Genomic DNA, 19,803 nt, shown 5'->3' with positions numbered 1-19,803 from the left:
TGAGAGCAAGGGGGTGGTTATCCTAGCAGATAATGGCCTACAACGATTAAATCTGCTTCTTTGAGACAACTTTCCTTGGGCATTAATGTTTGTGGGGTTTGGGAGGCGTTGGTTTAATGAAATCCAGGGCTGTCAGAATTGGAGATATAAAATCCCCTGCTTGCTCTAATTGATTCAGAAGGTTTAATCAATGGCCACTTATTCTTTTGTCTATATTTTCATTCTCTTAATTTTTTCATCTAATCTTGGTCATATATGATGAAAAACATGAAAATCCTCTACTTAGCTATGCTGGAGGTATTATCTTTGCAGTGGCATTTACTCCTATTCAATTTGAAGTGATTAAACCCAAGCTACAGCTTAACACTGCATTGGCCCCTGTGGCATTCTAGAAATTCAGGCAGCAGCAGGTTGGTGGAGTAATTGAGTTATTAGCCTCAAACACTGGTGCATGAAATATAAAGTCTCAACTAGATAAGGGGAAATTATGCCAAGTCTAGTTGATGTTTGTTGTAAATTGTGAAGGAATTAGGACTCTCTCTTCCTTCTCTGTGCCTAGCTCTAATTTTAAAGGAAGGCTTTGTATGATTTCATGTCCAGGAGAATAACGTCTGTGAGCCAAATTCTGCACTCAGTTACTGTGTTCCAGTGCAGGTCTGCTATAATTTATGGCCTCAGTGGAATTATTCAGTGTAACTGAGAGCAGAATTGTACTTTATGTGAGTTGAGTAAAGCTGGAAATTATCTTATTCCATTTGAAGAAGAAATATCCCAGAAAGCTGCCTGCTTATTCTACATAGCAGTTCACTAGGCCAGTCAAGACTACTGTGTGCTGAAAAGGCATCAAGCAGATTTAATAAAGTATAGAAGTGCCCCTAAAAAGATGGTTAGAGCAGTGATTTCCTGGATACACACATACCACAACAAATGGCCTCATCTCTACTGATATTAAAGCAATAACTCTTGACACTTCACTCAACCCACTGAAAGGATATGTACTTCCATTACAACTCTCTGCATTTTAGGAGCAGGCCAGTTTATTGCCATCATGGCACAAAATGATTCTCCTTCCCTCCTCTCTTTTGGCAGAGTTGTTCAGTTCTGTCAGCTTAAGGTGCATTATTTGTGTGGTGAAGGTGGGTAGAAATTGTCCTCTTCTATTTGGACCAGAGTTTTTAGCAGCTCCAGCTGCAGTTTTCAGATTCCTAGTGGTAATTATGACTCACAATATTCATCATTAGTGCTGGCAAATTTAGCAGTATCACTAACAACCATAGAGGTACAAGATGGAAAAGATCTAATAAAGCAAATTCCTACTTCAATTAGGGTAAGCTAGAGCCACCTGAAAGAACACATTAGCACGTAATGGGCCCAGCATAAAAACTAAGATAGACCCAAAATTGCTACACTTCCTATTAGCTATGGGGCTTCTGTCCTGGTTGCTTTGTTCATTTTCTAATGTAAGTAATTGAAAAACCTTCATTTCACAACATATATGAATCTGCTGCAGAATTTCCAGTCTACCATATGAGAAAGCTGCCAAATCCAGGGAACTTGTGCAAGTTCAACTTGGTATGCAGTATATAGGGACATGGCTATCACTTTGTTATCCTCTATTCCTAATGCCACTCCTAGATGTTCACTTTGCTCAATAACTTAGAGTACAACTACTTAGAGCACTTGCATGTGTGGTTAATTGAAAGGGCCTAGAAAATCTGGAAAGGATCTTTACATGCACAGCGAGGGGGAGAAAGAGAGAGACCCACATTCAAACTTCTCAATATGAAAAGGCCCAGGCATGGGATACAATGTGGAGTCACTAGTCATCAGGAGGGACATGGAAATATCATGTTACTGGAAGCATCATAATTGAACGATATTTGTAGCATCAGTAATAAAATCTCCTTTCTGATATCAATACTTTTTGCCAATGAACATGAGATGGGTGTGGGATAGAGGCAGTAAAGGCCTTTAGTAAGGAACAATTGAAATGTATGCCCAGAATCCATTGGCAAGTCTATATTTACTACTACTAAGAAATGTCAATGACCTTTGTCTGTGCACCTTCCTTCAAGGTTTCATTGTGTTTTTCCTCCCAGAGTTGTGCTTGCCTGCTAATGGAAAAACAAAGCTGAGGAAAGGAGATTTGTTTCAAAGCATTTAATGTAGTATTTTTTATCCGAATCATAGAAGAGTTGGAAAAGGCCTCAGGGGTCATCTAGTCCAACCCCCTGTTCAAAGTAGGACCAATCCCAATTAAATCATCCTAGCCAAGGCTTTCTCAAGCCTGACCTCCCCACTGCAACTTGCTCCTTGTTCTGTCAGCCTGGCTGCATTCTGCTTGGAAGCCTTCCTTCCAGTAATAGAAGGCAGCCATCAAATCCCCCCACCCTCTCCCTTCTCTTCTGCAGACTAAATAAGTCAAATTTCCTCAGCCTCCTCATAAATCATGTATCCCAGCCCCCAGTCATTGTTGTTGCATTCTGCTGGACTCTCTCCAATTAATTCACCTCCTTTCCTATAGCGGGGAGCCCCAAACTCAGTGAAATACTCGAGATGTGGCCGCACCAGTGCCACATAGAGGGGAATAATCACATCCCTTTTTTGATGGCAGGGTTCCTAGTAATGCACCACGATATGCTGTTAGCCTTCTTGGCAACAAGCACACGCAGATGACGTATACCCAGCTTTTCATCCACTGTAATCCTCCCGCCCTTTTCTGCAGAACAGCCACTTAGCCAGTCAGTCCCCAGCCTATAGCAGTGGATGGGAGTCTTCCATCCTAAGTTCAGGACTTTATATTTGTCCTTGTTGAACCTCATTGGATTTCTTTGGCCTAATCCTCTAAATTGTCTAGGTCACTTTGGACCCTATCCCTACCTTCCAGCACCTCTACCTCCCCCCTCAGCTTTGATGTCACATGCAGACATGCTGAGGGTGTAATTAATTCCATCTTCCATATCATTAATGAACATATTAAACAACACTGACCCCTGGGGCACTCTGCTTGATTCCAGATGCCAATAAGACATCAAGCTGTTGATCACTGTCCATTGTGCTTGATGAGCTAGTCGGCTATAATCCATACTTCTTTATCTTGCTGGCAAGAGTACTATGGGATACAGTATCAAAAGCTTTGCTAAAGTCATTGTATATCATGTCCACCACTTTCCCCATATGCACAGAGCTAGTTATCTCAGCATAGAAGGCACTTAATTTGGTCAGGAATGACTTGTTCTTGGTGAATCCATGTTGACTGTTCCTGATTACCTTCCTCTCCTTCAAGTCTTTCAAAATGGATTCCTTGAGGACCTGCTCCAGGATTTTTCGAGGGACTGAGGTGACTCTGATGGGTCTGTAGTTTCCTAGATTCTCCTTCTTCCCTTTTTTAAGAATGGGCACTACATTTGCTTTTTCCGAGTTGCCTGGGATCTCCCCAATCAACACATGTTTTCAAAGACAATGGCCAGTGATGCTGCAATTACATCAGACAACTACTGCAACACCCTCGGGTACGTTACATCTGGCCCATCGACTTGTGCATGTCCAGCTTTTCTAAATAGTCCTTTGCTTGTTCTTTCACTACTGAGGTCTGCTCGCCTCCTCCCCACACTGTGTTGCCCAGTGCAGCAGTCTGGGAACTGACCTGGTCTGTGAAGACTTAGACCAAAAAAAGCATTGAATGTAGTAGTTTTTTCCACATCATCTTCCACAGATTGCCTTTCCCATTCAGTAAGGGTCCCACACTTTCCCTGACCTTCTTTTTAATACTAACATACCTGTACAAACTCTTCTTGTTATCCTTCACATCCTTTGCTAGCTGCAGCTCCAATTATGCTTTGGCCTTCCTGATTATACCTCTGCATGCTCAAGCAATATTTTTAATACTTCTTCCTAGTCATCTATCCAAGTTTCCACTTCTTGCAAGCTTCCTTTTTACTGTTTACGCAAACCAAAGATTTCTCCCTTTAAACCAAGCTGATTGCTTGCCATATTTCTGGTTTTTCTGCACATTGGGATGGTTTGTTCCTGCACCCTCAATAAGGCTTCTTTAAGAATAACTTAGATAACTAAGCTATGTCTAGTGACACTGAGTTCAAATGTTTTGACCTTTTCTCACACAGGTTTTGTACTGAATTCAAGCGCAGGTCTGCTCAGAAGTGAGGTGTGTTGTATTAAATTACACTTGTGGACCTCAGGGCCCTGACATACCAGGCCCTTCTATATTAATAATATCCTCTCTGGGAGCTCTGCTTCCCCATACTACCATATAAAGGGCAGAGAGGCAAGCAGCTGTCTCCTGCTTAAAGTGAGTAGCTTGGAGGGCAGGCTATTTTTATATGAGTGTCATGACATTGTCTCATGTCAGGAGGAACACTGTTTCTAGCAGGCATGTTCTTGATTAGAAGCCTTGTTTCTATTGTTATAGTCTTTGAACCTCACTGACCTCCCTACCTAATTTGGGAAAGGGTTGGAGTTTACCTGAAACAACTCTGTAGTTTGTGGATTTGAGAGATTTCTAATCTGTCAGAAAATGTGCTTAGCTAGAGGTGCCTTCCTTTTCCTGACTTCTGCTGCCAATCTGGCTATTCAAAACCAATATTTACCAGCTTCAGGCATATTCTGTGAGGCGCCACTTTAAACAGCTTGACATTGATTTGTATGTTCCATCCAGGACAAATCTAGGATTAAAGTCCTTAGTTAGGCAGAAGTCCTTCTGAAATCATGTACTGGGGAAGAACTTCACATTTGCCCCCCATAGAACGCTTACTCAGACCTAAATGATCCTTAAGCACACTGGCTACGTCTACACTGGCATCCCTTCCAGAAAAGGGATGCTACTGTAGGCTTTGGAATAGGCAAATCCGCGGGGAATTTAAATATCCCCCGCGGCATTTGCATTAACATGGCTGCCGCTTTTTTCCGGCTTGGGGAAAAGCCAGAGAAAAGCGCCAGTCTAGACGTGATTCTCTGGAAAATAAACCCTTTTCCGGAGGATTTTTTATTCCTACTTTCAAGTAGGAATAAGAGATCCTCCGGAAAAGGCTTTATTTTCCGGAGAATCACGTCTAGACTTGCGCTTTTCTCCGGCTTATCTCCAAGCCGGAAAAAAGCGGCAGACATGTTAATGTAAATACCGCGGGGGATATTTAAATCCCCCACAGATTTGCCTATTCCAAAGTGCTACATTAGCATCCCTTTTCTGGAAGGGATGCCAGTGTAGACACAGCCACTGTGTTTACTAGCCCTAAGTGCAAGGAAAAAAATGGTATCATCTGGATTGGTCTGTTTCAACTCTACATCAGGTGTAGTTCCATGGCCTTCAGAAAGTAAGAAAAAACTACTCATGTGAGTAAGGATTGCATCATTTGTAATAAGGAGGAAGTATTGCCTCATTATTAAGGCATAGGACAGGGAATCAAGAAATCTGAGCTCTACAGCAGACACACTATTTGACTGGTGCAAGTCTCTGTGTCTTGAATCCCTATTTGTAAAATGATGTTAATGATATTCTCCTGTTTTGCAGCAGTAGCTGGGAGGCTATATTAATTAATTGTTTCTGAGGGCTTTCAGAAATGCTACTGAATGCCAGGGAATGCCAACAATAACATATAGTAATGAAAGGTGCTTGCAGGAAGTCCTATATAAGAAATACAAAGCAGGAGAAGGAAGACTGTCCATTATTTGTGTCAAGAGTTGATTTCCATTGGCTCAGCTGAGGTCCTCTCTGACGCGCAGAGATTTACTCTAACCACTAGTCTTCACAGCCTCACAGGAGCATTTTCTTTAGCCTCTGCACTCCTGTAATATTGATTAACATCTTTTCATGATGTGTGGCTTTGGGGCTGAATCTTCTCTCACACAGCTCGCAGAAGAGAAAAAGCACAGAAGATTTGTCAGTCTAATTAGACTTTAACTGTCAGCCAAGAAAAATACATTTGTCTCCTTGCTTTAGCACAGGTATTATTTTTTTTTTTGTCCTCTTAGATAATAATTTTGAGAAGAAGGAAATTGGCCTCTAATTTTCTCTTTGCTTGTTATGAGTCTCCAATGATATTTTTATACTCTAGACTCCATAGTTCTAATGAATAAAGAACTTGATGGGTCTACACTTTAAAGACTGATCTCAGTGGTCTATTTGTACTGCAGAGAAGTAGGCAGCTTCCCAGCCAATGGGTAAAACAGATGCATGGGATGGATGCAACAGATCTACTGATAAATAGATAGATACTGTAGGTATAGATAGATACTGCAGTATCATATTACCCAAGAAACATTCTAAATTACAGTCAGCGTGCACCCTTATGTGGGCATGAATTCCTGTATTTGTGCACTCCAAAGCATATGGTATTTGCATTGCCAGACAGGAGTGCTTGTAAACCATGTGGGTGAAACTTGGGAGACTTCTTTCGAAATTTGGCTTGTATGGCAATAGTTACTATAGCTAGATATTGTTAACAGGCATAAATTTCATTATTGGCTCTGCTAAATGAATAGAGAAAAGGTTTGTTTTTCTAACACAGTTGTACAGTGGCAGGATACAACAAAAGACAATACAGAGTAAACATCTGCTTAGAAATAAATAAAATTGAATTGATTATTACAGCTCAGATGTAGTCAGAGGATTGACTCACGTTTCTCTAAAAGCACATGTGCTCTTTTTGGTATTTATACACCAGAGGGAAATGACTGGGAGCTGCAGACGGACAGGGCAGATATTTCCATTTTGTTTTGTTATATGACTAGCTGAGATATGGGAATGTGCCTCTTACTATTCCTGACTCATGTTGGGATGTTGGTGTGGAAATTAGAAACACATCCAAGCTGTTATGACAGCCTCACTTTCTGAAGCCATTTAATTAATGCCTTGGGGTTTCTTTAGAGGAATGGTGCTGTTAGTTAACACAAACATAAAGATTCCCACCAGCTTCTTTTTTTCATCTGCGAGATGAGATGTCACTGAGTTGTGAGCCACAGCTGCCGCAGTAAACTCTGGTTGCTGCTAGTGATCAGTGACTGTGGCTTGATGAGACCTGACTGACACTCAGACCTGTTTACAGCCAACCCTTTCTCTTCCCATTAGCATATCCTGAAAGCAGGTAGGATGCTATACATTGGTCTCATGAGTGATTTCTATCTCTCTCCCCACAGAATATGTATTTATTTTGACAGATTTCAGTGAAAAAGTAGAGCCCATGGATTCCAACTATCCATGTGTTGTGCAGGATGTGAATGTTTCCTTCGGATGTTCAGGTCACTCTCTTTTGGAGTAAGTAAATTGCACCTTCTTTCAGTCTGGTCTGGCAGGTATTTTAAGTAATACGGCAAGGGGCAACCTTCCATCTTTATCAGTGCTGCCTCCAGGGCCCAACACCAGTGCTAAAAGGTGATGGGTGGCAAATGTTGCTCTCTTTCAGATGCAAATAGAGTTTGCAGAAGAAGCTGTTTTGGAGAGGAGCAGAATGCTTTGTGAACAAAGTAAAGGTTATGTCCAGACATGCTGGCAGCCTAGCAGAAGTCATGAAGTGGCTAAGGTGGGAGGGGAGCACTTGTATTATCCAGTGGAATGAAGGAAACAAGAGGAGAGAATGAGTTCTGGGATACAGGCAAAGATAAGGCACCAAAGAGCCTTGTATCTGAAAATAGGGGACTGAATTTCATGTGGGAAGAAAGAGAAGGTGAGTAGAAGGCTTCAGAGATGAGGAGTGATGTGCCTAGGCATGGCAGGAGGTAGCTGTTTTGGACTGACTGTAGGTGAGAGAAGATTTCTGACATGCACCGTTTTGCAACCCTTCTACTCTGTCTTTTTTGCCCTGCCCCTGGCTTTGGAAGAAGTGTAACTGAGGGACCATAACATTTAGACCTGAAGCCCTGTCACCCTGTTCCATTTTCTTTTCTCATCAGTGAAAAGCTTCTATCCAAACTTCTCAAAATACAAGACCTGTTTTCAGTGGGGAGTGCTTCAGCTATGACAGACTCAGGCATGCCTATATTTGGGCACTCCCCTAAAGTTGCCCAAGCCCCTGCAGGATCATCAGGCAGCTCAGCTCCAATACAAACACCAAACCTTATGACCGTGAGGAAGACATCCTTAAGGCTTCTTGGCAAGCAGTCCTGCCATGGTGGTATCTATCTCTCTCACCCCTTGTATACGAGACCTCCTACCCATAAGGCCGATTGAGAACATACATAAATAAATACAAATTAGGTAAGATTTAACTTGTCATAATATTTATCTCCTTTTCTGAAAGGTGACCTCCTAGGAGAGTAGAAGGACAGGAGTGATTTTAATCTGCAATAACAATGGGGAACCAGTCCTGAACGACTCCAGCAGCATAGATATATAAAATGACAGATTATTCTGCTGCTGTCTCCCGCCCAAACATGTGCATACACACACCATAATGCACAGGAAAATTCTGATTGGTCTTTATCTCCCAGCTGCTGCCCTGATGATTAATGCTGCTGTGGCTGAGAGGCTGTTGAATGAGGGGAGACAGGGAGGGAGGGAGCAGGAAATATATATTTCTGAGACTCTTTATTGTTATCAGCATTATTATTATTATTATTCCTTTAATATATTTCCCTCCTTTAGGAAGAGCTTAATCTATTGGATGAGGAGGGGTTGTTGACAGCTGAGAGTGGATTTGATGCTGAGAAGATTGATGGAACAGTCAAGGGCAAAGATGGAAAGCAGCAATGCTGCAGGAGTTGAGCTGCCATGGCTCAGGTTTCTGGAGATTTAGTTAGCGAAGCAGTGTGGCCTGTTGGACTGAATATGGGTTTCTGAGCTGAATTCGAATCCTGACTCATTCACTCTATGACCAAGTCATGGCCCCATTTTGTATCTGTAAAACAGGGAGAATTGTGTCACTGACCTCTCACAGACAAGGCTGAGCATTACTTTGTTAGTTTGTGCAGTGCTTTGAAAATCCCCCTGCATTTTCAGCTGACTACTGCATTCTCCTTCACTTTCTACCCTAAATTCTTATATGGTGTTGCTGTGACCCCTCCTCCAACTACTGCTGTCTGTAGTTTCTTACTTGGATCCCACATGCCTTGTGTTACGCTCACCAGAGAGCTTAACATGCGTGTCTTGGGAACTGTGAGGGGAGGCTATATGTAGATACTAGTCAGAGTAGCACTAGGCATTTCCTTTGCAGTGAATGGGAGTGAGTTGCAGTTCTCTTGGGTTCCTACTCCTATACAATCAAGAGATCAAGCTTAAGGAGGGGTAGGATATGGCCAGAGAATGGGCATGTGTGAGACAGCTTAGATTTACATGTGATTCTTACCATGCTCATGAGGTGCTTAGCTGCCTACCTTCCCCTTGGATTAAATTTATGACAGGGAGTGTTTCTGTCAGGTGATTTGTTCAGCAAGAAGGATCAGATTCAATTGTTAGGGGCTCCTCTTAATAATACAATATAGAACAGGTTCAGGTCCCTACCCAGAAATCTGGACAAACTAAATATCCCCCCATGGCACCTCTCAGGGGATGGTTACACTACAATGAAAGCCCATGGTTAGTGGGACTCAAGACAGCTGACCTGTGGTAGGGTACCCTGCGCTTGAGCCCCTTCATTGTGTTCTAACCTGGTGTTAACACTTTTCTAATCTGTTCCTGAACCTAGGGCTCTGGTGTCCACACTGCAGAGTGCAGCCCTGAGTCAAAGTAACCATATCCTAGAGTCTGCCCCAAAATAGGGCTGCCCTATCCCTAGCCCTTGGTGTCATATCAGAAATTTGAGTAAAGGGAATTCAGAATGTAAGTGAACCATAGTGGCTTCAGGGTAGCCCAGGTGTTGTGGCCTGCTTAACCCACTAATCCTAAATCCTTATGGGTGCCCGGTTTTAACAGAAATAAAAAAAAAGGCTGCTGTGAAAGACAGCGGCTAAGAAATGTCTCCTGCCTTTTAACGGCATCTCAGAATGATGCCAGTCTCCAGTGCTGATGTCACTGCCTATTGAGTCTATTATTATGAGAGGACAATAGGGGCGGAGAAGAACCTGAATAGGGATAAATAAAAAGGATCACACAGCTGGAAGCTGACTTGGTTGCCCTGGATTCTGGAGACACTGGAGTTATAGGAGTAAGTGACTGTGTAGTAATTCCTGTTGCTTGCAAAGGAATGGCCATGTCTTTATTCTGAAATAAGCTTTGTTATTATGCATTAACGATGCAATTAATTGCATGATGGTTCATGTATGGGATCCAGTAGCATGACCAGTGTCTTGGATCAGGTTCTCAATGCCATTCCTCTCAGCTGGAATCCTTTTCTTATTCCCGAGGGGTATAGCTTTTTCATGATGGGGCTCTGCAGGCTTTGTGGGTAGGGATTTATTTCCTGAGGCCTGTTCTTGCAGTGATGGATTCCAGGCATCAAAGGCTGCCAGGAGTATTAGGAAAATAATTCAGAGCTTTTGTCGGGGAGCAAGGGGGGGGGGGGGGGCAGGTGAATGGAGAGCAATATCATCTCCTTCCATAAGCAAGTCACAAATGAAATAGACAAGAGGATGTAAATAACAGTTTACAACATTGAGGATCATTTCAAAGGCAGAGGGAGGTAATGGCACAGACCAGCTGTCTTTTTGCCTCTGTCAAGGTTGGTTGCTTTGAATTTACTGAGCACTTTTCTCCTATTCAAACCCCATTTAAACACTGCAGTAGCTGAAGGTCATTTTTTTAAAACTGAGATTTCCATCTTCTCCGGTTGTAAACTGCTTTTGGCCAGCTCTGTTGTTCTTTTCAGATTTGAGAGAGATGCCTGTGATGACAATGAAAGGTGACTATGGCTAAACCAGGTGTGAGCAATAGATGGTCCATGAGCCAGATGCAGTTTGCCAAGATTAGCCTCTTTAGGCTAGCAGATACTTCATTCACCTGCATGTCTGCAGGCATGGCTGCCCACAGCTCCTGTTGGCAGCAGTTTGCCATTCCTCACCAATGGGAGCTGTGGGAAGCACCATAGACTGGACCACCACTTCTCACAGGTCCCATTGGCTGGGAACAGTGAACCATGGCCGACAGGATCTTCTAGTGGCCGTACCTGCAGATGCTAAGGTGAATGAAGCATCTAGTAGACCACTAGGGGCTAATCCCGGTGAACTACATTCAGCCTGCAGGCTGTTTATTGCCAACCCCTGGATTAAACACTGTCCTATTTCATATCTTCCAAAGGGGCATTACTGAGAAGTCATGGGGAGCGATAACAATTATACAAAGCAACTGGCAGACTACACCTGCAGAACTGAACTTCCTGCATATGTCTGTTGCACCCCTTATCTAACATCTCTGAGCTGCCCCCCTTGGGAACAGGATGCTTGGGCCAATTCAGACAGAGGTCAATGGAAGAGACAGGGAACTGTTTACACATAACACTTTCATATTCTGCCTGGAAACCAGATGCAGAGGAATGAAAAGCTGAGCTGTAAAACCTGGAGACCCAGATGGCCCAGAAAACTTTTGCTCAGGCCAGTAGATTTTACTTGCTGACTAATCCCTTGTCTTCAGGAAAGCTCAGATATGGATCCAGGTCCAGACCAGGATGCAATACAGGAAATACTGTTTGAGAAGGGTCTGTCCTCTTGAAAACTTAAAAAATGGGCTGAGGTAACAATAAAAATAATTGGAAAGAAGATCATTGGGGTCTGAGCGATGAGCAATGATTGTTCATCTCTCTAGTTCAAATCTCTCTAGATTCCACTTCCTCTGTGTGCTGATGTGTTTGCTTTGCTTCTTACTTGCACTGAGCAATGTGGCTTGGCTTATAAGAATCAGACAAGGAATTCCTTTGCTGCCTTTAATGAAGGGAAACAATTACCATTTTGATTGGCACTGAGCTGATGGTGAGAATGTTACAGCTTAGGAGAGTGCCAATTAGAGACAATTAGAACTTTGATTGACCTGCCTTCACCAAATAACCTAGCAGAGCTGAATCCCTCCGTGTGTTTTCCTTCTTGTGTCTGAGTTGGGGAATCTCAGAGTTCAGTTGCTTCTTTCAACATAATACCTAGAAGAGGTAAGAGGCTGCCCAAATGGATCCATATAACAGAATCCCAGTGGGCAGTGCTGTGACTTCCACCAGTAGCATGGGAAATGGGGCTGCCCTATTTTTCTGTCCACTAACTGGATGGGGTTTATTTAGTTTCTTCATCTCACTGATCAATAGCCACAAATCCACCACCTATGTAAAAAGCCAAATGTCTCAATGGACCTTGGATCATTCATTGTCTGTGCCAAAGGTGGGGAACCCTTTTGCCTATTCCTCTGACCTACATAAAAATCAGTTGGGGATGCTCACAAGTAAGAAGCAAAAAAAAAAAAAAACCCTCAGGCTGTCTCTAGACTACATCCCTCTTTCGACAGAGGGATGTAAATTAGACACTTCAAAATTGCAAATGAAGTGGGGGATTTAAATATCCCCCACTTCGTTTGCACAACTGCGTAATGGCGCTCTTTTGAAAAAGTGCCATTTTGAAAATAAAACGGCTGTGTAAATGCAGTTCTGTCGAAAATGGCAGGCTTTTTCAACAAATGAGTACAGGATCTTTTGAAAAAGCCTGCCGTTTTTGACAGAACCGCATCTAGACCGTGGTTTTTCTTTCAAAATGGCGCTTTTTTGAAAGAGTACATTATGATTATGAAAATTAAGTGCAGGGTATATAAATCCCTGCTTCGTTTGCAATTTTGAAGTGTCAAATTGACATCCCTCTGTCAAAAGAGGGATGTAGTCTAGACACAGCTTCACTGTCATGGCCCCTAACTGAGAGAGACACTCCCCACATTCCCCTCGCACACAAGAGCCTAGGGGGACCCGGTCTAGCAGATTTTGTGTGCTACAGCCCCATGGGGGGAAGCAGCGAGCCTCGAGCACCATCACAGGCTCCCCAATGCTGGGGGAGGGGCCCTGAGCATTCAGAGTCGGATCCAGGCATGCTGGGGGCCACCTCTAGCCCCCAGGCTTGAAGTTCCCCAGCCCTAGTCTGTGCTGTAGCTGGTATTAGATAATGGAGAAATTCAGTCTCTGAAGAAAAAATTTACTCTATTGAGTTAAAGCACCAATTAACCAAACTGAAACTTCACCAGGACTAATCTCTTTCCTAATAAAGCAAAAAGTAGGGTGGACTCTTTAATGATCACAATAGTCCAAGCTTCAGGTTTCTGAGCCTTTTCAAATGGATCCCTTTCTGAAGCACGGGTGGCATTAACTACAGACAGGTGCCCTAATCTGTGTATCATCATCAGATGCAGCAGAACTTAGCATGTTTTTTGTCTGTGGTGATAGCAGCTACACTAGGTATTTGTTTCCTGGACATTGAGAAACAAATTAAGATTTTACTTGGAGACGGCGCCTGCTGCTATAAAATGTCCTCTTCCCCAGGTATGTTCACTTAGTTTATTTTTCCAGTATTTCTGCTCCCTCTGTGACAGCTTCTTTGATTTGAAGTCCTATTTGAATTGACAAAGGGTTTTTATTAGCCATTGAATTTTTTCATAACAGTGTTCCTAGGCTCTGATTCCTCTGTGGCAAAGCATGGAGTTTGACCCTTGTACTGATAGCCCATGTGAGAGGTTTGTTCACTGTTCTTCCCTTACAAGGCTGAAAGCTCACCAATCCTAAGTGGTGATGTTTTTAATAAAGTGGAGCATAATTATGACACTGGCAGAAGCACAGATTTAATTGTTTAAACTACACCTAGACTCCACTGCTCTGTGCTCTCAGACTGACATTCAACTCCTCACCACGCTGTTCCAAGCTGCTGTACAAAGATGAGCCTGGATGTGCTTTTCCTTTTTTACTGTGGTGTCTTTATCTGGAGATCCTAAAAACAAATCAAAGAAAAAACATTCATATCAAATGCTGGATCCTTTTTTCTTTTAAATTAAAAAAGGCTCTCTGCCACGCAGTGTACTTGTGAATGACCTCTGCTGAAACTGCTCTGCCATTAATGTTTATGACTTGCCATCTGTGGCAACTGTCACCCCAAAAGAATTCACATGAACATTGTTAGACTGCTGGATCGCTGCTTTACCCCTTTCTGTCTCAGCTTTCATAATTTTTCCTTTTATAGCCATTACTTCTCTTATCACTGTCTCTCCATCCTACCATCACTCTCCTTGTCTGTTATGCCGCCCTTGATGTTTCCTGCCTGCTTTCTTCCATGCCTTCCCCATTTGTCTATTGTATTTTCAGTCTGATAGAAAATGTCCACAGATACAAGATGAACCTCTCTAGTCTGGCACTCTGTAGTCTGGCAACATCTGTGTAGTCCAGCATGTGTTTAGTTAGCTGGATGTTCATTTATCGTGGGTATGGCTAAGTTTCTTACAATCTCATAAAGTTTGTTTACAGCCACTAGTCCTGGCTCTCGGTGTTCTGTGCTGTTGTTTAGCTCTAATTTACCTCTATATATCTTTTAAGAGCCCCGTAAGCAGTGGAAGTGTTGGCAATGTTGCTAGATAATATTGACTTCCTGTGGTCCGGCAGATTCTCTAGTTTGGCACTGGTCAGGTTCTGAAGATGACAGACTAAATTGGTTCAACCTATATAAGAAACTGAAGCAGATCTGCCTCTTAGACCCTAATTAATTATCTATAGGCTTGTGATCCTAGCCAGCTAGCAGAAAATCCCTTCTCTGTAAGTGTTTGACATTTCTATTTCCAGCTGACCTGCAGAACATGGCAAGGAAGAAGGTATTACTTGTGTGTAGAAAGATGATGAACTTCCATAGCAGAACTATTCCTGAACTCACAGGCAGGTTTAGCAGAATGTTCCACAGGTGTCAGAGCATCTGGGATGTTTCAGAGGAAGGGATAATGCCTCACAAATCATCTAATGATTTTTGTCTATGCTGGATGTCTTACTGACCCCATCGCTGGCAGTCAGCTTAAGGAGTATGAAGAGTGATAAATCCTTGTAATATTAATGTACCTCAGGACACTGCAGGTGTTGTTCATGAAAACTGTAAGTCCTTCTGGAAAGTTTATTATTATGTTGGCCTCTGTAATATCCTGGGACCACAGATTCCACAAGTTATAAAATACTGACACATGTATTTGTTTAACATATATAGCCTGATTTTTTTTCTTAATTTTGAGCACCCACTTACTCTTGTATTACTGGTTGAGGTAAATAGCTGGATCTATACATGCATTATTTCAAATGTACTCCTCTCTTACTCTTCTGTCCAGACCAAAAGTCCTATGTCTGATTCTCTTTTTGTTCATACTAGGGGAAAACAGGAGTATCTCCATACCAGAGCAAAAACAGTAGAAACAAGCCCTTATTCTATTTACTCTTTAAAATGTGTATCTGGACCTTTTTTAGTTTTTCTCTTCTGACCTTCTTGAGGTGAGGTGACCAAATTAAACTCAGTGCTTGCAGCTGAACTGCAGCACTGATTTGTATGATTGTGATGACAATTTCTGCATTATTTTCAATTCCTGTCTTAATACAGTTTAAAATCTCATTTGCTTTGCTTTTTACCACCAACCTGATCTGCCCTTTGATCTTTAAACACAAATCACCCTATTTGCTTCCTACAGCAAGTGGATTAGGAGGGTGAGATAGAATTGTACTGTGGCAGGAATCTGCTAAAATAATTCCTAAATAGTATTTCTGTCCTTTTTCCCATTTTATGTCAGTGTGTTTCTTCCATTTCCCACCTTCCTCTGGGAGAGAATGAGTGTGTGGATGATACTGACACCATGAAAAGACAGCCCTGACAATTATCTTACAATTAAAGCCACATTGAAGAATATTTTCTCTCTAGTTGATAAACTAACCTCTTTTAAATTATCTTTATCTTCTTGATGCACATTTGCTGATTCTGTCTCCTCTTCTGTGGCACCCCAAGAGGTTTCCAGAGAAAACATGTATATAAAAGCTGTCACATACATGCAAACAAAGCAACACAGACAGGAATAGCAATTGATAAACCTGGCAGGAGAAGAGGTCCACTGCTGAGATGGAGCAGCATGGCTCCCAGGTTTGGGATCCTCTGATCCGAGAAGTTACTGCAGACTAGATCTGTAAAGAGGCCTTTCCTACAATACTCATATGGGCACCATGTTGCTCAAGAGAACTTCCTCTGAAATAAAATGAAGTTCTACTCAAGATAATGATTCAGGGAAAAGAGCAGGCCAGTTCTAAGCTCAATTATGCTAGTGTAAATCTGGAATAAATCCATTAAAAGAGTAAGATCTGCAATCCACGGCTGATACCTTCCATCTGATCATAGCAGTGGTGAGAAGGATTACAGGGTCCAGCAACCCAAAGTGTGTGGTGTTTTCCCAGAGAGCAGGTGTAGCCACACTGCCTAGCTGAAACACTGATTCAGAGATGACTGTCATAAAAACTCTCGTGTGTGGTACCTGGATTTCCCTGGACATCCTGTCTTCTCTACCGTTAATTTTTTAAAAGAGTTACAGGAACTGATTTTATCTTTACTGCTTGTAAAGTGCTAAGCACCATCTTTCCACTAAATAAGTAATATCAGCCACCAGTCATTTTCTGGCAGTTTTGACCAATGGGTATGGCACTGGACTGTACCTCAGTAAGTCTGAGATCTATTCCTAGTTCTGTTGTTGGCCTGCTAGTATGACATTGACCAAGGCACTTCGCATCCCTATGCCTCAGCTTCTCCCCCTGTAAAAGGAGGATAATGATGCTTCCTTCCTTTGGTGAAATGTTTTGAGTTTTATGAATGAAAGTTCTTTGTAAGTGTTAGGTGGTAGTATTATTTCTGATGGGGCCCTAGCCATAATTGAAAGGTCTTCCCACAGCTGAGAACCCCCAATGGAGAACAATGGCAGCAATACCAAGGACTCTTTTTTGGAATGAATGACTCCTGGGGTAAGGATCTCACCACCTCTGGAATTGGAGCTAGCCCTTGACCTTATGATGAGTTCAGTTGTGTTAGTTTCTGCGCATTCCCATTACTATGCTGCAGTCCAAACTATGCATGCGTATGTTGCTGCTTTTTCTCACAGGTGTGACATGAGGTAACATGGAAGTTGCCAGGTCCCAGCCTGGCAATACAGAACGATAAATGAGACCAGACATTCATTGAGACAGTTGTTGCTGCTGACAGTGAAACCAGCTATAGTGCAGGACACACTGTACATACTGTGCTCCGTTCTGACCTGTGTAAACATAATATTGTTTCCTTCTTCCAGGAACTGATTTCTAGATTCTCTTTAACAATATGTACTTCCAGAACCTTACACAAACCTGATGCAGACCTGTTTTAGGGATTCTTAAGCAGACTTCTTCTATAGAGAGAGGTGAACAAGGGATACCACAATCGTTTGGTAACTGCAGGGTACATTTCCTGCATATGGGTATTGCCCAAAGGAGAATTATTCTAGTGCAGGAAACTCAAATGATTATTCTCCATGGTCAGTAGCATAGAAAGAGCAGCTGCTCATTATGACAATGACCACTCCCAGCATTTGGGCTCTGTGGTGAGTTATGGTTCATTGACTATATCCTACAAAACCTTCACCTCCCATGCCCTGATTGGGGTGGTGACCAGAAGGAGGATATCTGGACTCACTTTTCTGGGGTCCTGGAGTTTTGTTTAAAGGAATATTGTTTGTAAGGTAGGGTATGTCTACACTAGACCCCTAGTTCGAACTAGGGAGGCTAATGCAGGCATTCAAAGTTGCAAATGAAGCCTGGGATTTAAATATCCCAAGCTTTATTTGCATCTTCCCGTCCGGGTGCCATTTTTAAATCCCCCTAGTCTGAACTAACTGCCCACGGCTACCCGTGGCAGTCAAACATTAACTCGAACTAAATCCTTAGTTCAAGTTAACTGTTACACCTCATTCCCGTAGAGAGTCCAGTGATGCAGTATAAACTGAAGTCCCCTAGTTAAAACAGTGAACTGGGAGTCTGAAATGGAGCCATTGGGTGACCTCAGGCAGGTCACATAAACTTGCCATGCTTGAGTTTGGAAGTATGCTTCCATTTCTTAAAAGAGTCTTTTCAGGTTTTATTGCTAAGTGTTTTGAGATCCTCAATTAAAATGCTATTTAAGTACAAAGTTGTAGTAATAGGCTGATGAAGATCATGTCAAACTAATCCTCAATGGTCATTTGTTCATAGAGCACATTTTTGTACAATTTGGCTACTTTTGCTTTAGAATGGAAATTGCAGATGGTACTACAGATCAGGAATGAGGTGCATCAGGAGAGTAGGTGCCCCAGGTAAGAATTTGAAGTAGCTCAGAGTTGTGTGTGGTCCCAGAACTGGAGTTCTAGGGACTCATGCAAATCAGTAATGAAGTGCATCAGTAATGTTAAAATGTTATTTTCAATTACCTCTTCTGTGTTGCCAGTAGTTCTTTTGATTTTTAAAATACAATATATATCCAATGTGCTTTTCACCATGAATATTGCATTTTACTCATATTTGCAATGAAATTGAACTCATCACTAATTGTTTCTAATCAATTTCACTTGTCCCTTCTTATGCACTATCACAATAGATTGAACGATTTTTTTAAATTAATGTGTTCTTTGTTTTTGTTAATGCTTAGGAACATTTCCCTTGTGCTTAGGTTCTATATAATCTTCACTTTACAAAAACTAATTTTTGGATGCATCAGCTGAGAATTCTCCTCTGACAATATTGTGGAACTGAATAATAGTCCTGACTGTGTGCAGAGCTAACACTCCAGCTAGCTGTGTCGCCTGATGACAGCTCTAACCTCAAGAGAATTTTCACTGAAAATGTAGGGAACCCTGAGGCTGAATTTGTCTTTACCCTCATCTTTCCCCTGTATTTCAGCAACAGTCTGTCCCTAGATGGAACAAAAGAGAAGGGCCAGAAAGGCTATTCAGACAGGGCTGACACACAATTCTGGGGAATGTTTCCCAGACACAGATGTACTGACCTTTGTTTTCCGGGGTTGACCCTCTGGCACCTTTCACTGGCACCATATCATTCATTTTCTAAACTGGATACCTTTTAGTGTCTGCCACTTCTCCGTTTCTACCCCAGACCCACACTAAGGCACCAGGTGAGGTTGCAAGATCACCTCCCCATTGGGGCAGCATCTTTAATGTGCTGTGTCATCTTATACAACCCATCTGCCATACACCTTTCTGGGGATGAGACAGCTGAATGGGCAGCTCCATCTACAGCTACCCATTGCCATCTGTCCACTGAGTTTTTGTCCAGAAGGGATACGAATCCATCTCTAGGTGATAGAGCTGTCCTCCTCTCTGACATACCACTCTGGCACATCTATTTCTCACCGGGCTTGTATGAAACCTCTTGCTCAGAATTTCAGAGCTCTGCTCTCAGTCTAGTAAATGAAAATAACTCAAGCCCTAGACAGCAGGAAAAGCTGTGGTGTGCCTAGAAATCTGTCCTACGCAATACTGATTGTACCAGAGAGGCCATCTTCCTGCAGCCACCAAAAGTGGAAATTTGAAATGTGGCTGGTGTTAGACAGATCATGTGAGCCCACAGCTGCAGGAGGGACTGTCACCTTAATGCAGTGCCATGGATCACTCAGTCACTCTGACCTTCCTTATCACCATTTGCTCTTTTGTCTTTGGTGTGATTTTCACAGGGCTGCCAATAAATATGCCATAGGGATCAGGCTGCTTTGCAGAGAACAACTTTGCTGGGTGGACCAGACCATTTACAAGTGTTGCATGTCACTCTAGGAAAGCTAGTGCTGAGCAAGGTTTGTATGACCCCTCCTCAAACTCATTTGAAAGCACAGAAGAGTGTGCTTGCCACCAGACTGATCAAAGAGCACTGATGCAGCCTCTAGAGTAGA

At 42.5% G+C, this 19,803-nt stretch overlaps 1 protein-coding gene across 3 annotated transcripts in view; it reads left to right on the top strand.

Moving 5' to 3' along the window:
• The window catches only part of NRXN3 (neurexin 3), a 1,560,739-nt gene that overhangs the window by 1,386,009 nt on the left and 154,927 nt on the right, over positions 1-19,803 (top strand). The gene's annotated exons all lie outside the window — the stretch shown is intronic.

The sequence above is a fragment of the Pelodiscus sinensis genome, chromosome 5, assembly GCF_052426305.1.
Source record: "Pelodiscus sinensis isolate ZL-2025 chromosome 5, ASM5242630v1, whole genome shotgun sequence".
NCBI lineage: Eukaryota > Metazoa > Chordata > Testudines > Trionychidae > Pelodiscus > Pelodiscus sinensis.
This window is presented reverse-complemented; position numbering and strand designations above follow the sequence as displayed.